This window comes from Manis pentadactyla, chromosome 12, assembly GCF_030020395.1.
Source record: "Manis pentadactyla isolate mManPen7 chromosome 12, mManPen7.hap1, whole genome shotgun sequence".
Lineage (NCBI taxonomy): Eukaryota > Metazoa > Chordata > Mammalia > Pholidota > Manidae > Manis > Manis pentadactyla.
Window position 1 is genome coordinate 104,776,493 of NC_080030.1, and position 15,423 is coordinate 104,791,915.

Genomic DNA, 15,423 nt, shown 5'->3' on the forward strand with positions numbered 1-15,423 from the left:
TATATGAAGTTCTTAAATATATGAAAACATTAATCTCCCTCACAATAAAAGGTGAATTAAAATTACACTGAAATATGGAAACATGTCACCTACCAAATTGACAGAAATTCAAAAATTGCCAACATTTCTCCTAACAAAACTGTGGAGCAATAGGAATTCATATGTGGATAGAAATGTACAATTTTTCAGACTTACAGAGGAGAAATTGGTAATAATTGGTAATATGTATAAAACTTCATGTTCATTTACTCCTTAACCCAGTCACACTTCTATGAGTTTATCCTAAAGTCGCACCTCAAATAATCTAAACTACAATGTGCAAAAGTTTATTAATTCTGCCATTCATTTCAGTTAAAATATATGAGAAACAGTCTGAATACACATTAATAGGAGATTAATTTGAATAAATTATGGTATTTAACACAATGGAGTTCTATAAAGCTGTTAAAAAGAGTGAGAAAGGTATTTTGAACATATCTGAAATGTTTTCTAGAATATATTGTTAATGAGAAAAGCAAAGCATGAAAAAGCCCCACTTGCGTGTAAGGAAAGGGAAATCATGTGTGTCTATGCCTGTCTACATATACACACATACATGTTTGTGTGTTGTTTCATCATGAAACAACATACTGTTTATCACAAAACACATTAAAAATAAATAAATGAAGATGGAGAGATATTTAAAATGTAATACAAATAGACACATGAAACTAACTTCATGTCAAATACATTACAGAACCACATAGAAAGTAAAGGTGTAAATTTCATTATGTCCTATATATCAACAGTTTAATGTGCATTTTACTATTATTATTATTATATATAACTATCAGTGATCATATGCATGTTAGTTTTGATGTCTGAGAAGTTTCATAATCTAAAAAAAAGATTATCTGAGTGCCGTAGAGACACCTGTAAGTATTCAGGGGATATTTTAAGAATATAGGCTCTGTAATCATACAGAATATTCAAATGCTGTTCTTTTGTGCAAATTCTTTAACACTGTATGTCTTCCTTATCTGTGAAATGAGTTTATAAAAGTATCCATCCATTAATGTCCCCCGTGAGGATGAAATAGTTATTAAACATAAACTGCTTAGAATAGCATCAAGCACATAAAAGGAGACTAATAGATAGTAGTTAGTAATATCACAGAAACCATTTCTCTAGGACCATCAGCTTGTATCTAAACACCAGTGATAGCTAAAAGCAGTATTTTAGTGACTATATTCCATAATAGCAAATAAGAGTGATTCTCAACTTGGGGAACTCAACAGCATCACTGTGGACCTCTTTGAAATTACAAATGAAACACAAAGACCTGACATCACCAAAAAGCTATTGAACTGGAGTTTTAAACATCTGGCCTAAGTCTTTCTCAAGTTCCGAAATGTCTTAGGTGGTACTGATAAGCACTCCCTTGTGAGGAACCCCTGTGATAGGAATGTTGAGGAAATATTATAACCAAAAGGAAGTAATAATGAGGCTATCACTTCAAACAGAAAACTGAGCATGAGTTTTTCGTCTATTAGAATTCCTCAATTAGAGTAATGATTCTATTCAAGCAGGGTTGGTGTGACAATTAATGGAGATGAGAGAGAGAGAGAGAATACATAGTTCATTATTAGTACTCAATGAATGATGGCTATTATTATCTTCTGTTCTGGGAGAAGGTTGGAAAAAACACATAGAAGATATGTATCTATAAGAGATCATAGATAATGTAATTTAGTATCATATTTTAATAAGATCTGTAATTTTGGTAGAATTTTAAGCTGTTATTTTAAGACCATTAGTCCAAATCTTATAAAATTCAAAAATACCACCTATTTTCACAAAGGTAATTGAAGGTCTTAGTACAATTTCAAATAATGGATTTATGCTGCTGACCTGCACAAATAAATGAGTGCCCTTGTGAATTGAAAGATATTCTAGCGTGTTCATCATAGTCCGAGTCTGCCAACTGCATACAGATCAGCGCCCCTCGCTCATCCGCATACGGGACTCTTGCTCGAGCTCTCATCTGCACGCTCCTCTGAACACTCCTTTTTTCCGCACTATTCAAACAGCCAATGACCTTTGTAATTAAGAAAATTAGAAGCAGGTGGGAGCTTATTTTTCATGATGTTGAGAACAAATTGTTTAACTTAAATCTGAACTTTTTCCTTCCAATCCTTTCTAATTCCTGACAGATATTAATCATGTGAAGCTGGAGACTCTTCCTCATTGTCTCTGATCAAGCTCTTTAACAAACCCTTTGCTTTTGTATTTAATTCATACGACGAAAACATTTAAAAATCATCTAAAAAACATTTTAAAAATATCTCCTCTGTCAATCTTTTACTTTTCCCTGGAACCTCCAGTACCAACATGATAACATTGGGATTTGGCTGATGTTCTAGCCGTCTACACACGTTTACCTAGATTATTATAAACGAAACCGGCTGAGGACATTTCCTACAGGATTGTAATTATTTATTTTAATGAGCGCACATTAGTGGATCAGAAAGTTTCAACATCATAAATGGCAAGAATTGGCCTTGTTTCCTGTCTTTTTGCTTTAGAATATTCTTAAATCATATTGACTTGCAATGATCTTATTTCCTTCTCAAAAGAAGTATCAAACAGATTTTTGTTTTAGCTTAGTATTTCAAATGTTTAATGAATTAAATCATAAAGACTGCCAATTGTAGTCACATCTAGATCATCTACAAATGAATTAGGTCCCTTGTGAACCTGCAGTAAATTTAATCTCAGACCAGTTTATTTATACTATTTAACATAGGTGTGCTCTGCGGTCCCCAACCACTCAAGAAAAATATGCTAAAGAAACCATCGTCATCTCAAGATGTACCATCCAAATCTTTTGAAATAAATAGGAGCTGACTTTATAGGTGTCCAAAATTTTGGATTTGCTGCAGCTCTGTTACTTCTGAGCAATTTAGTTATTCATTGTACTTCATGTCTCAGCCCATCCAGCTATCTCTCGAATGCCATTTGAACAACAAAAAAATTATCATTACTATTCCTCTGTAGCAAATGTAATACTGATTTTACCTCAACTGTAAAACAGAATATAGTTTGGGATAAAAAGCTTATCAAATATTTTACCTTTCATTTAAAAAATAATTTACAGTAACCTGCCATAAATAGTTTGCCACTATTTTCTAAGACCATTTTAACTATTAATATTTTGTAAAAGGACTGATCCTTTTCAGCTATTCACACCTTATCATGTTGTTTTAAATATTAATACCTACATACATATACAGAAACCCAAAAGCTTTTATTGTTGGTGATGTCTTTAAAACTTCTAATCAAGTAGAAGAAGACTATTTAACAATAAATCAGCATTTAAAACTAAAAATCAAGTACATAAATCCTGTTCATTTTTATTTTTTATGTTCTACTTATATATTGCATAATTACCAAATAATATGAGGCAGCTTAAAATAGGAGAAATTAAGAAAATCTAGTTAGTTTATGTTTGTCAGAAAATTCAAAATATAACCATGAACCTTATGACATGAAGAAGAAACGTAAAAGAAATATAAGAAATTAAAAAGCTCTGGTAATAAATAAACTAAACAAATGAGAAAATAGCAGTTAGAATCTATGTTTAGATAATCAACGTTAGCCACTATAGCATTAAACTGAAGATTCATCTTAAGGTTTGAGTGCATGTTTCAAGTTCAGTGTTCTCTGTGTCAGCAAGGCTTGTAGGAGTGTCACACACTGCCAATGTCATAGAGTATTATGACCGTTACATGGAAATGTCAGGGGAGACAGAATATCAACCAAATAACAATAAACCTAAATAAAATGGAAGGAAAGGTTTAACTACTGTTTCTATGGCCTTACTGTGTTTTAATAGCCTGAGGGATATACTTCAGGATTTGACAATTAGTTTTCTTCTCAGTAGTAACTCAAATCATGTATAGATGAGAACGGTATCAGATCCAGGAAAACTGAGAATTCAACCAAAGACTGTATATAAGAGCAACCACTTGTGCTTTACTGTTGAGAATGTTTATTGAGAAAAGAGTTGCCAAAACTACTGATAAAACAGCATCGGTGGAGAATGGGAAATAGTCACCTATCCATTAGTAGATCGTGACACTAGCTAGATGAGAAAGGAATCTGAAGCTGACGGCTTCCCTGATCGTGCTCTCTCTGCCCCTTCTCCTGTGACTGAATGTGTTCTGAATGTGCCTGAACATCAGGCAATACTTGCCAGGCTGCTGTGCATGCTATATTGTTCTTTGCTCTTGGGTCTGTCTTAAAGCTGAGTGATTGTGGTGCTGGTGAAGCCTGTTGTGTTACAAGTTTGTCTATCGATCCAAATCCAAAGACCTAGTAGAGCTGAGTGAGTGTTATAGTAATTAAACAACAGGTTGAATAACTAAATCTCCAGCACATATGATCTGGAATAGAATTAAGCAAGAAAGAATTCTTGCTTTAAATTAGCAGGGAAGTGAGAGGGAATTGATTTGAAATGTGGATAATCAAGGAAGACCCCACCTGGGAGATATTTCCACAAAGATCTGCAGCGTAAGATGTAACAGGCCATTTAGAATTTGGAAGGCAACACATTCCGGAAAGAGGAAGAGGAAGTATAAACTCTGAGGCGGGAATATGTTTGGTGTGCTTCATATTTATACAGCAAGGCAACTTCCAGTTTCTTGTTCTGCGTGTGAGGAGCTTTGAAGGAGCCACTCCATGCAACAACATATAAAAGGCTGAAAAGGTTAAAAAATCACTTTTTTTGGTACCCAGAACAGAAAGGAGGTCACAGAGCAAACCACTCCCCACAAGATTGAACAGACAGGCAGGACACAGGGAGTCCTCCTGCCTTACTGGAGCAGAGATGCACTGGAGAACAGAAACCGCCTTGGGATCTATGCTGGGGAATGAAGGCCTGGACCTCCTAGAGGGAGTGCTGAAGGCTTGGTGTGGACAAGTCTGAGATTTAGAAACTCCAGTGTGACCCAGTCACAGGGGGATGCACACAGTATTAGGAGATTTATCTCTAGGTGTCCACAGTGAATATCAGAGGAAAATCTCCCCATGCTCTTGGCAGGGAGTAGTGAAAACGAACCATTTTGTAATATGCCGAATCACTCAATTCTTCTTAAAAGGCCTGCCATCAGGGGAAACTAGTTTACCAGAGTCTTAACTGCTGGGGCATATCAGAGTCTACCTGACCAGGAAAAATGAAATATCTGACTCCAGCCCACTCTATCCATTCTGTCCCACTTAAAGGAGGAGCAAAAAATCTGAGAAATTTGTGTAAAGTTCACAGTGCAGAGGCATATGATCACAAAAAGACTAAGAACCACTCACAGGACTATAGAACATTCCACTTCTCCCTACACCTCAATACCACATTTGCAAAGGACTATTTACAACAGTTCCTTTTAGCCAGTACATCCTATCCAGCTATCAAGAAAAAAAGAAGAGAAAGACATACTAAAAGGGAAAAAAACACAATGTGAAAAGACAGAGCAAGCATCAGATACATGGTAAGGATGTTGGAATTACCAGACAGGGAATTTAAAACAGGTATGAGTAATATGCTAAGGGCTCTAATGAATAAAGTAGACAGCATGCAAGAAGAGGTAGGCGGTGCAATCAGAGAGATGGAGATTCTAAGAAAGAATCAAAAGGATATTCTAGAGATAAACATTGTAACTGAAATGGAGAAACTAACAGTTTCTTTGACCTGCTATTAGTAGATTGGATCTGCTGAAGGCAGAATCTCTGAGCTAGACAATATGTCAAAGGAGTCCTTAAAAACTGGATAGAAAAGAGAACAAAGACTCAAAAAACAGAACAGAATATCGAAGGACTGTGGGACAACTAGAAAAGGTGTAACATACAAAGAATGGGAATACCGAAAGGAAAAAAAAGAAAGTAACAGAAGAAATTTTTGAAACACTAATACCTGAAAATTGTCCCTAAAGTCAGACACAAAACCACAGTCCCAAGAGGGTCAGAGAACGCCAAGAAGGAGGAATACAAAAAAACCCACAAAAAACAAATAACAAAAACACATCTAGGCATACCATCTTCAAACTGTAGAAAATCAAAGATAAATGTGATTTATCTAGTCTTGTCTTAATTGAGAACTCTTATCTATAGAGAAGCAACGATGAGAATTTTATCTGACTTTTCAGAAATCATGCAAACAAGGAAAAAATGAACTGAAATACTTAAAGTGCAGAGATAAAAACGACTACCAACCTAGAATTTTTTATCCTGTGAAATTATTCTTCAAAAGTGAAGGAGAAATGACTTTTTCAGACAAACAAAAATTGAGATCTAACAGATAAAATTTTGCTCAAAATGTAACTCCAAAAACACAGTTGCCTATGTACATGTCATGTACATACATACATATCATATATATGCATATATATAGGCACACATTTATGTAGCTTATGTACAAGTGAAATGAATGGCAACAATGATACAGAGACAAGAGGGACCAATCAGCATTATTTTGCTACTATAAGGCATTCATACAACCCATGGAGTAACATAATGCTAACTGAAAGTGATCTTGGATTAGCTGTAAATGTGTTTTGTGAACTCCAGAACAATCATTAAAGAAAGTTTAAAAAATAATATAATTTATGTGCTGAGAAAGGAGAGAAAATGGAATCCTATAATGTGCTCAAATAAGAGAAGACTAAATAAATTCAGAAATGAAAGAGAAGACCTTGGGTTCATCACTTATAACAAAGGTACCAATTTAGTGGAAGTTGCTGATAGTGGCATAAACTAAGTTCAACTCTGTTGAAACAAAAGGTGGGAGGGTCTGTTTTTTTCTTTTTGTAGATAATTATTTTTTATTGAAGGGTAGTTGACACACAGTATTACATTAGTTTCAGGTGTACAACACAGTGATTCAACATTTATATACATGATAATTCTGGGTACCAGCTATCACCATACAAAGTTGTTACAATATTTTGACTATACTTCTTATGATATACATTACATCCCGGTTACTTATTTATTTTACAATTGGAATTGTGTACTTTTTTTTCTTTGAGAGGGCATCTCTCATATTTATTGATCAAATGGTTGTTAACAACAATAAAATTCTGTATAGGGGAGTCAATGCTCAATGCACAATCATTAATCCACCCCAAGCCTAATTCTCGTCAGTCTCCAATCTTCTGAAGCATAACGAACAAGTTCTTACATGGAGAACAAATTCTTACATAGTGAATAAGGTACATGGTGAACAGTACAAGGGCAGTCATCACAGAAACTTTCAGTTTTGCTCATGAATTATGAACTATAAACAATCAGTTCAAATATGAATATTCGTTTGATTTTTATACTTGATTTATATGTGGATACCACATTTCTCTCTTTATTATTATTATTTTTAATAAAATGCTGAAGTGGTAGGTAGATGCAAGATAAAGGTAGAAAACATAGTTTAGTGTTGTAAGAGAGCAAATGTAGATGATCAGGTGTATGCCTGTAGACTATGTGTTAACCCAAGCTAGACAAGGGCAATAAAACATCCATGGATCCAGAAGATTTCTGTCAAAACAGGGGGTTGAGGTTCTAAGCCTCACCTCTGTTGATCCCCAATTTCCCACCTGATGGCCCCCCTGCAACTGTACCTGTCTTAGGTTGTTCCTCCCTTGAGGAATCTTACCCATCTCTGGCTAACCAGTCATCTTCTGGGGCCATACAGGGAAATGTAAAGTTGGTAAGTGAGAGAGAAGCCTTATTGTTTGAAAAGGTTAGCTTTTTACTTCTTTTCAGATTTATGCCCTGTGGCTTCTATGCCCAGCATTTGTCTTGAGGTATCTTTACCACTTGGAAGAATTATGATACTCGGTAAATTCGATATGAGGCACGAATTCTATTTAAGGGTTGTAATTAGGAAGGAAGAAGAATAGCTATAGAAGTAGCAGACGGAAGAAAACATGGGAAGATTGATTATTTCTTTGACATATCTTCTTGTTGAGTAACTTCAGCATGAATAGGTTTTAAACTACTAATTAAATTGCGCACACACATTAACATAATAGGAGTATAGTTACATAACCAAAGCATATCTGTAATTACCAGCCATCTCCAGTGAAACCAAGAAAACCAGTTGGGCACCTTAGGCATTTGTGAAAACTTACCTATGGTATGGTGGATATTGTCCAACTGAACTTGAACAGTCTGGGAGAAATCAGACAAATTAAAACAACCCATTCCTGGGAACTGTTCACATCCCATATGTTCTTTTAACAGTAAATAGTCTGTAGTTGTAAGATTTTGGAGCGCTACAATTTGCACTTCTCCTAATTCTTGGTTGAGTTCCAACAGTATAGATCCAGTCAAATTTGTTGTTTTACTGTATGCACAGGCCAGCTTAGATATCTCCTTCCTCATTCCCATGGCAAGTCCAGGAACCGGTGGGATGAGTGCATCTACAGCTGTAGCAGTGCGTGGATCTTTGTTGGGGCTTTTTGATGATCATCTTCTGGTATGAGTCTTCCAGAGAGTGCTGATGTTGGAAGTTCTTTTTCATATCATATCTTAGTTCATTTTTGGGGTAGCAAAATTAGGCTTTGATCCTCTGTACGAACACAAACAGACCCTTTGGCTACCCTTTTATATGCCCTTTATACCATTCTTTAGTACTCATTGGAGGTCACCACACAGGAACTGCTTTTTTTTTTTTATCATTAATCTACACTTACATGATGAATATTATGTTTACTAGGCTCTGCCCTATACCAGGTCCCCCCTATAAACCCCTTTACAGTCACTGTCCATCAGCATAGCAAAATGTTGTAGAATCACTACTTGTCTTCTCTGTGTTGTACAGCCCTCCCCTTTCTCCCACCCCCCCATGCATGTTAATCTTAATACCCCCCTACTTCTCCCCCCCCTTATCCCTCCCTACCCACCCATCCTCCCCAGTCCCTTTCCCTTTGGTACCTGTTAGTCCATTCTTGAGTTCTGTGATTCTGCTGCTGTTTTGTTCCTTCAGTTCTTCCTTTGTTCTTATATTCCACAGATGTGTGAAATCATTTGGTATTTCTCTTTCTCCACTTGGCTTATTTCACTGAGCATAATACCCTCCAGCTCCATCCATGGTGCTGCAAATGGTAGGATTTGCCCTTTTCTTATGGCTGAGTAATATTCCATTGTGTATATGTACCACCTCTTCTTTATCCATTCATCTATCGATGGACATTTAGGTTGCTTCCAATTCTTGGCTATTGTAAATAGTGCTGCGATAAACATGGGTGTGCACTGATCTTTCTCATACTTGATTGCTGCATTCTTAGGGTAAATTCCTAGGAGTGCAATTCCTGGGTCAAATGGTAAGTCTGTTTTGAGCATTTTGATGTACCTCCATACTGCTTTCCACAATGGTTGAACTAATTTACATTCCCACCAGCAGTGTAGGAGGGTTCCCCTTTCTCCACAGCCTCGCCAACATTTGTTGTTGTTTGTCTTTAGGCTGGAAGCATCCTTACTTGTGTGAGGTGATACCTCATTGTAGTTTTAATTTGCATTTCTCTGATAATTAGCGATGTGGAGAATCTTTTCATGTGTCTGTAGGCCATCTGTATTTCTTTTTTGGAGAACTGTCTGTTCAGTTCCTCTGCCCATTTTTTAGTTGGGTTATTTGTTTTTTTGTTTGTTGAGGAATGTGAACTCTTTATATATTCTCGATGTCAAGCCTTTATCGGATCTGTCATTTTCAAATATATTCTCCCATACGGTAGGGTTCCTTTTTGTTCTATTGATGGTGTCTTTTGCTTTACAGAAGCTTTTCAGCTTAATATAGTCCCACTTGTTCATTTTTGCTGTTGTTTTCCTTGCCCGGGGAGATATGTTCAAGAAGAGGTCATTCACGTTTATGTCTAAGAGGATTGTGCCTATGTTTTCTTCAAAGAGTTTAATGGTTTCATGGCTTACATTCAGGTCTTTGATCCATTTTGAGTTTACTTTTGTATATGGGGTTAGACAATGGTCCAGTTTCATTCTCCTACATGTAGCTGTCCAGTTTTTCCAGCACCATCTGTTGAAGAGACTGTCATTTCGCCATTGTATGTCCATGGCTCCTTTATCAAATATTAATTGACCATATATGTTTGGGTTAATGTCTGGAGTCTCTATTCTGTTCCATTGGTCTGTGGCTCTGTTCTTGTGCCAGTACCAAATTGTCTTGATTACTATGGCTTTATAGTAGAGCTTGAAGTTGGGGAGTGAGATCCCCCCTACTTTATTCTTCTTTCTCAGCATTGCTTTGACTATTCAGGGTCTTTGGTGTTTCCATATGAATTTTTGAATTATTTGTTCCAGTTCATTGAAGAATGTTGCTGGTAGTTTCATAGGGATTGCATCAAATCTGTATATTGCTTTGGGCAGGATGGCCATTTTGACGATATTAATTCTTCCTAGCCACGAGCATGGGATGAGTTTCCATCTGTTAGTGTCCCCTTTAATTTCTCTTAAGAGTGACTTGTAGTTTTCAGAGTATAAGTCTTTCACTTCTTTGTTTAGTTTTATTCCTAGGTATTTTTTTTTTTTGATGCAATTGTGAATGGAGTTGTTTTCCTGATTTCTCTTTCTGTTGGTTCATTGTTAGTGTATAGGAAAGTCACAGATTTTTGTGTGTTGATTTTGTATCCTGCAACTTTGCTGTGTTCTGATATCAGTTCTAGTAGTTTTGGAGTGGAGTCTTTAGGGTTTTTTATGTACAGTATCATGTCATCTTCAAATAGTGACAGTATAACTTCTTCTTTACCAATCTGGATTCCTTGTATGTTTTTGTCTTGTCTGATTGCCGTGGCTAGGACCTCCAGTACTATGTTAAATAGCAGTGGGGAGAGTGGGCATCCCTGTCTAGTTCCCGATCTCAGAGGAAAAGCTTTCAGCTTCTCGCTGTTCAATATAATGTTGGCTGTGGGTTTATCATAGATGGCCTTTATTATTTTGAGGTACTTGCCCTCTATTCCCATTTTGCTGAGAGTTTTTATCATGAATGTATGTTGAACTTTGTCAAATGCTTTTTCAGCATTTATGGAGATGATCGTGTGGTTTTTGTCTTTCTTTTTGTTGATGTGGTGGATGATGTTGATGGACTTTCGAATGTTGTGCCATCCTTGCATCCCTGGGATGAATCCCACTTGGTCATGGTGTATGATCCTTTTGATGTATTTTTGAATTTGGTTTGCTAATATTTTGTTGAGTATTTTTGCATCTGCGTTCGTCAGGGATATTGGTCTGTAGTTTTGTTTTTTGGTGGGGTCTTTGCTTGTTTTTGTTATTAGGGTGATGTTAGTTTCATAGAATGAGTTTCGGAGTATCCCCTCCTCTTCTATTTTTTGGAAAACTTTAAGGAGAATGGGTATTATGTCTTCCCGGTATGTCTGAAAAAATTCCGAGGTGACTCCATCTGGCCCGGGGGTTTTGTTCTTTGGTAGTTTTTTGATTACCACTTCAATTTTGTTGCTGGTAATTTGTCTGTTTAGATTTTCTGTTTCTTTCTGGGTCAGTCTTGGAAGGTTGTATTTTTCTAGGAAGTTGTCCATTTCTCCTAGGTTTCCCAGCTTGTTAGCATATAGGTTTTCATAGTAGTCTCTAATAATTCTTTGCATTTCTGTGGGGTCCGTCATGATTTTTCCTTTCTCTTTTCTGATACTGTTGATTTGTGTTGACTCTCTTTTCCTCATAATAAGTCTGTCCAGAGGCTTATCTATTTTGTTTATTTTCTCGAAGAACCAGCTCTTTGTTTCATTGATTTTTGCTATTGTTTTATTCTTCTCAATTTTATTTATTTCTTGTCTGATCTTTATTATGTCCCTCCTTCTGCTGATCTTAGGCCTCATTTGTTCTTCTTTTTTCCAATTTCGATAATTGTGACATTAGACCATTCATTTGGGATTGTTCTTCCTATTTTAAATATGCCTGTATTGCTATATACTTTCCTCCTAAGACTGCTTTTGCTGTGTCTCATATTAGTTGGGGCTTAGTGTGGTTGTTGTTGTTTGTTTCCATATATTTCTGGATCTCCATTTTGATTTGGTCATTGATCCATTGATTATTTAGGAGTGCGTTGTTAAGCCTCCATGTGTTTGTGAGCCTTTTTGCTTTCTTTGTACAGTTTATTTCCAGTTTTATGCCTTTGTGGTCTGAAAAGTTGGTTGGTAGTATTTCAATCTTTTGGAATTGACTGGGCTCTTTTTGTGGCCTAGTATGTGGTCTATTCTGGAGAATGTTCCATGTGCACTTGAGAAGAATGTGTATCCTGTTGCTTTTGGATGTAGAGTTCTGTAGATGTCTATTAGGTCCATCTGTTCTAGTGTGTTGTTCAGTGCCTCTGTGTCGTTACTTATTTTCTGTCTGGTGGATCTGTCCTTTGAGTGAGTGGTGTGTTGAAGTCTCCTAGAATGAATGCATTGCATTCTATTTCCTCCTTTAGTTGTGTTAGTATTTGTTTCAGGTATGTTGGTGCTCCTGTATTGGGTGCATATATATTTATAATGGTTATATCCTCTTGTTGGACTGAGCCCTTTATCATTATGTAATGTCCTTCTTTGTCTTTTGTTACTTCCTTTATTTTGAAGTCTGTTTTGTCTGATACCAGAATTGCAACACCTGCTTTCTTCTCTCTGTTGTTTGCATGAAATATCTTTTTCCATCCTTGACTTTAAGTCTGTGCATGTCTTTGGGTTTGTGGTGAGTCTCTTGTAAGCAGCTTATGGATGGGTCTTGCTTTTTTATCCATTCTATTACTCTGTGTCTTTTGATTGGTGCATTCAGTCCGTTTACACTTAGGATGATTATTGAAAGGTATGTACTTATTGCCATTGCAGGCTTTAAGTTTGTGGTTACCAAAGGTTCAGGGTTAGCTTCTTTACTATCTTACTGTCTAACTTAACTTGCTTTTTCAGCTATTGTAAACGTGGTCTGATGATTATTTATCTCCCTTCTTATTCCTCCTCCTCCCTTCTTCATATGTTGTGTGTTTTTTTCTGTGCTCTTTTTCGGAGTGCTCCCATCTAGAGCAGTCCCTGTAGGATGCCCTGCAGAGGGGGTTTGTGGGAGGCAAATTCCCTCAACTTTTGCTTGTCTGGGAATTGTTTAATCCCTCCTTCATATTTAGATGATAATCATGCTGGATACAGTAGTCTTGGTTCGAGGCCCTTCTGTTTCATTGCATTAAGTATATCATGCCATTCTCTTCTGGCCTGTAGGGTTTCTGTTGAGAAGTCTGATGATAGCCTGATAGGTTTTCCTTTGTAGGTGACCTTTTTTTTCTCTCTGGCTGCCTTTAATACTTTGTCCTTGTCTTTGATCTTTGCCATTTTAATTATTATGTGTCTTGGTGTTGCCCTCCTTGGATCCCTTGTCATGGGAGTTCTGTGTACCTCTGTGGTCTGAGAGGCCATTTCCTCCCCTAGTTTGGTGAAGTTTTCAGCAATTGTTTCTTCAAAGACACTTTCTATCCCTTTTTCTCTCTCTTCTTCTTCTGGTATCCCTATAATGTGTATATTATTCCTTTTTGATTTGTCACTCAGCTCTCTTAGAATTCTTTCATTCCAGGAGATCCTTTTATCTCTCTCTGCATCAGCTTCTCTGCGTTCCTGTTCTCTGTTTTCTAGTCCATTAATAGTCTCTTGCATCTCGTCCATTCTGTTTTGAAGTCCTTCCAGAGCTTGTTTTATTTCTGTATTCTCCTTTCTTAGTTCTTGCCTATTTCTCTGCAAGTCCATCAGCATGGTTGTGACTTTTGCTTTGAATTCTTTTTCAGGAAGACTGGTTAGATCTGTCTCCCCATTTTCCTTCTGACGGGAAGATATAGCAGATGCCGAAGCTGTCTGGGTTAGTCTTGTCTGGATCATATTTTTTTGCCTTTTCATGTTGACAGGTGCTATTGACTGTCAGCTGGGAGGGCCAAACTTTTCACTTGCTACTGGCCTTTCTTTACTTGGACAACTTCGACCCCTAGTGGCTTGTGTTGGGTAATTGCGTGTAGAGTGGGTCTTTGTGTCTTGCCTGGCTGATATGGAGGAATCTCCCTTTCGGTGGGCGTGGTCTGCCTTAGGCAGCTTCTCTGCTTTTGCAGCGCCCGGAGGAGTAATGTACGGGGGGGGCTGTTTGGCTGTTTACCTCTGTGAGGGGTCTCAGAGCTGTTTCCCAGGGGTTAGTGCACCCGGTTTTCCCTGTAATTTCCAGCCACTGGTCTGTGACCTGTGTTGTTTCCGTTCAGCTGTTCTGTCCCTGTCCCTTTAAGACTTTCAAAAAGCCCCCGCTTTTCTTTGTCACAGGGGCATCAGCTTCAGAATCCACTCAGAGGTCTTGCTGCCCTGTGTCCCTAGTTTCCAGCCCTCCACGCATGCACTGTGTCTGCGCTCTGGCCCGGATGGCTGGGGCTGGGTGCTCGGCAGTCCTGGGCTCCGTCTCCCTCCCGCTCTGCCTGCTCTTCTCCCGCCGGGAGCTGGGGGGAGGGGCGCTCAGGTCCCGCCGGGCCGGGGCTTGTATCTCACCCCTTTCACCAGGCGCTGGGCTCTCGCACGTGTGGATGTGGTCTGGCTGTTGTCCTGTGTCTTCTGGTCTATCTTTTAGGCTTAGTTGTATTTGTTGTATTTTCAAAAATATATATGTTTTTGGGAGGATATTCCCACTGCCCTACTCACGCCGCCATGTTGGCTCCGCTTCCCTGGTGGGAGCGTTTTTAAATGCTGGAGTGCTATAAAGGAGAGGTATTGAATGACATCGGGGGTGGGGGAGTTTGACCGTACAGTCAGGCCACTCGTGTGTGTTTTTTAATAGGTGCTTATCAAACTTAGAGAAGAGGCAGAGACCAGAAGAAGGGGACCATGTCATTCTGAGGCATATGTGGCAATGATACAGATTCCAGGTCTTTGGTAGAGATTCCTGGGTAGTAGATAAACCCCAAAGGGACCAAGAAAGAATTTACATTTGCAGGTTTTCTAAATTAATGCTTCTAATAAAAGGGAAATTAAAGGCTCTTAGTCAGGTTTGGCTGGTATGAACAGGAAGTTCAGCAACACTAAGCTTTCCCAGGCAGGTTTTTTAAAGGGGCTGAATTGTCGTATTTGGAATATGACCTTGAGCTGATAGAAATGATGCTAATGTTTGCTCAAGTCTCTTAATGTTGGGGGTGAACAAACTCACGTGTGCTAAGTGTTTGCAGTTCTTATAGGTCAAGGTTGAGGCCTAGCTGAGAAAAGGCTTGACCAGAGTTTGGTCAAAAAGAGGTCATCTGTCACCATTTAAAAAGGTGAAGACGAATTTTCCATTTTCATAAGCAAACTGTTGTTCTGGGATTTGTGGTTATAACACATTACTTAAAGAATAGTTAGCTTCTACCTTGACAAGCAAATTATTTTCTTGGTGTTGAGAAAGGCTATATTACTG